Source organism: Dipodomys spectabilis, unplaced genomic scaffold (assembly GCF_019054845.1).
Source record: "Dipodomys spectabilis isolate Male_0828 unplaced genomic scaffold, ASM1905484v1 ptg000121l, whole genome shotgun sequence".
Classification (NCBI taxonomy): Eukaryota; Metazoa; Chordata; class Mammalia; order Rodentia; family Heteromyidae; genus Dipodomys; species Dipodomys spectabilis.
Window position 1 is genome coordinate 5,171,412 of NW_024870798.1, and position 3,584 is coordinate 5,174,995.

The 3,584-nt window shown below is 35.5% G+C and overlaps 1 non-coding gene across 1 annotated transcript; it reads right to left on the bottom strand.

The window, feature by feature from the left end:
• Positions 1 to 765: 765 nt before the first annotated feature.
• On the bottom strand, positions 766 to 867 carry LOC122115593. Its single transcript, XR_006148808.1, has one exon. It is a non-coding gene; the product is annotated as a U6 spliceosomal RNA (small nuclear RNA).
• Positions 868 to 3,584: the final 2,717 nt, after the last annotated feature.

The following is a 3,584-nucleotide window of genomic DNA, read 5'->3' on the forward strand; positions in this document are numbered from 1 at the left end:
CTTGTTCATCTCATTGTTGCAATGGGTCCACCTGCATCCCTTTTTAAACGATTTGTGTTTCCCTTCCACTGCACAAAGTATACCAACATCAAATACAGTGAAAACAGGGGCTTTAGCTTGCAGGAGGAACATACAGAGCAACAAAGAATTCATCTTATAAATATCTTAGAAACAATCGCAAGAAATAAAAACCATTTGAATCCTTATCTTGGGGTTCATTTTGCCTAACATCAACTTATATGATGTTTTCTGCTTGTAGCAGACACATACTAGTTATTGCAATTAAGGCAACCATGGGACCTATCTTTCTTTGGGCCTGGCTTACTTCACTTCTTTGGGCCTGGCTTAATTCACTTAATATAATTTTTTCCATGTCTTTCCATTTCCTAACAAACTGGGTGATGTCATTCTTTCTGATGGAGGCATAGAATTCCAGTACACACACACACACACGCACACACACACACACACACACACACACACACACACACATTTTCTTGATCCATTCGTTTACTGTGGGGCCTCGGGTTCTGTTCTGTATCTTAGCTTTGGTAAATAATGCTGCAATGAACATAATTTTGCTGGTAGTTTTAGTATGGTCTTGTTTGTGATCAAAATGGGATTGCTGGGACTTAGGGGCGCTCTATTGTAGTCTTTTGAGGAACCGCCATACTACTTTCCAAAGTATTCGAACAAGTTTAAACTCCCAACAACAATGCATTAAGGTTCCCTTCTGTCCACATCCCCTCCAGCATCTGTTCTTTTAAAAATCTAGAATGCTTCACGAAGTTGAGTGTCATCCTCAGTCAGGGGCTATTCTTCTCTTTATTGTTCCAATGTTAGTGTATGTGCTACTGAATTGAGCACAGAACATTTTTTATACATAAAGTGTAATTGATTTTCTTAAACTAGACAATTACACAAAAATTAAATTCAAAAGAATTATCGTGAAGCCGGGCGCTGGTGGCTCACGTCTGTAACCCTAGCTACTCAGGAGGCTGAGATCTGAGGATCGTGGTTCAAAGCCAGCCCGGGCAGGAGAGACCGTGAGACTCCTATCTCCAATAAACCACCAGAAAACCAGAAGTGGCGCTGTAGCTCAAGTGGTAGAGCGCTCGCCTTGAGCTGAAGAGCTGAGGGACAGCGCCCAGGCCCAGAGTTCAAGCCCCACAACCGACACACACACACACAAAAAAAGAATTGTCGTGAAATTTTAGAACCATGTATTTCTTACAAAAGAACACATTTAAGAATAAAGTCAAGTTTGACATGTCAAAAACAAAATAATACCAGATATTTGTTGTTCAACAGATGTGTAGGAGGAGGAATTCAATTATTCTGTACAAGGAACCTGCCATTATGAACACTATAGAAAGTGTTAAGGTTTGTTAAAAGTTTTAATGTTTTAAATATGTTTAATTTTGGGAATTTGCTCATATATGCCAAAATTAAGACTATTTAGCAGGTTGTAAAACTTTTTCATAAAGCATTTAAGATTCATGGTACATACTACTAAATATGTACATTTCAGAGTTTATAGAAACTTTACTAATGAGAAGTTGCAAAGTGTTTGTGTAAAGAAGCAGATTTGAGACATTAACTGCACAGTTTCTGTTAAAATTTAAAGGCTTCTTTACTTTATATGTTAGTGAGGAACAAATGATGGTATAAGCCATATACAAATGATGAGATGAACCATAAATAATAATCTTAATAATAATAATAATAATAATCTTTAAAGGCTACTCATAGCCTATAAAATTCTTGTTGAACATCATAGACTTAGGCAGTTTTAAATGTACAGCAATATGAGAAAATAATAAATCGAATATGTAGTACATTTCAAATACTGGAAACAGCGGTAATTGTTTTTTTATTTTATTAATCATTAATATTTATGTATTGGTTTTCCTTATTTGTAGTATTGTTTTCCTTGTTGTAATATAAAACAACTTTTTGTAAGTCATCATTAGGAAGTACTTTGAGAATGTTATTGGGATGGCCACACTGTTTTTTATAGGTATATGTGAATTTACAAAGAGCAAAATTAATAAGAACAAAATATTGATTAAAATTTTATCAATTAGAATCTGAATCAGGAGTGTTGATAAATGTCCACACCTAAAATCTTAGCCCTAGACTGAAGCACTAGTGTTACAATGTTGAGCACACAAAAGTGAGAGACTGTGTTTTGTTTTGTTTTTGTTGGTTTTGGGGCTTGAACTCTGGGTCCTGGGTGCTGTCTCTCAGCTCTTCAGCTCAAGGCTAGTGGTACTACTTGAGTCACAGCATCTCTTCCATCTTTTTCTGCTTATGTGGTGCTGAGGAATCAAACCCAGGACCTCATGCATGCAAGGCAAGCACTCTACACTGAACCACCCTCCCAGCACCTGAGAGACTCTGTTTTAAAAAATCATCTAAACAACATTTACTTTCTGTTTTGTGTTATATAATGAAATAAAGAATATCTTTTTATATTTTTGAATGGTCATACTTCTAAATTTATATTAAATTCAGCCACTTTATCCTTTTCAAAGTCATGTAATATCTCTGAGAGTTTGCTTCTGTAAAGATTGTTTTTGCATTGATAATTTATTCTGAGTCATTTTTATTTTTTATCAAAATCACTTTATATTTTATGGTTTTTTGTGTTTTTTTTAAGTGTGAAAATAACAGACAGAGAGGTTACAATTAAATGGGCAAGGTAATGAGTACATTTCTTATCAAGCATTGTTGCATACTCCTTTGTTTCTCCTTACTATCCCTTCCCATCTCAACCCCCTTACGTCCCATTTCCCCCTCCCCTTTCCCCCAAGTAAAGTAGTAAAATTTGATTTTCGACATAATGTCTTGTATATCTCATTGTTGCAATGGATCCACCTGTATCCCTATTTAAAAAATTTTTCCCCTTCCCCTCCACAAATTATACCAACATCAAATACAGCGAAAACAGGGGTTATACCATGCGGGAGGGACATAAAAAGTAACAAAGAAGTCATCTTATAAATATGTTAGAAATAATTACAGAAAAGAAAAAAAATTTGAATTCTTATCATGGGGTTCACTTCACCTAACATCAACTTATCTAACAATTTCTGCATGTCTCAGACATACACTAGTAATTGCTAATAAGGGAAACCATGGGACCTATGTTTCTTTGGGCCTGGCTTAGTTCAATTAATATAATTTTTTCCAAGTTTTCCATTTCCTAACAAATGGGGCAATATCATTCTTTCAGATAGAGACATAGAATTCCATTGTGTGTATATACAACATTTTCTTGATCCATTCATCTAATGAGCAACTGGGTCATAACTGGTTGGTTCCATATCTTAGCTATGGTAATGCTGCAATAAATATATCTGTGTGGTAGCTTTAGTATGGTCTTGTTTGTGATCATTTGGGTAAATGACCAAAAGTGGGATTGTTGGGTCTATGTGGAGTCTTTGGAGGAACCTCCATACTACTTTCCAAAGTGGTTGAAAAAGATTACACTCTCACTAACAATGAAGTAAGGTTCCCTTCTGTCCACATTCCCTCCAGCATCTGTTGTTATTAGAGTTCTTGATTATAGCCATTCTAAC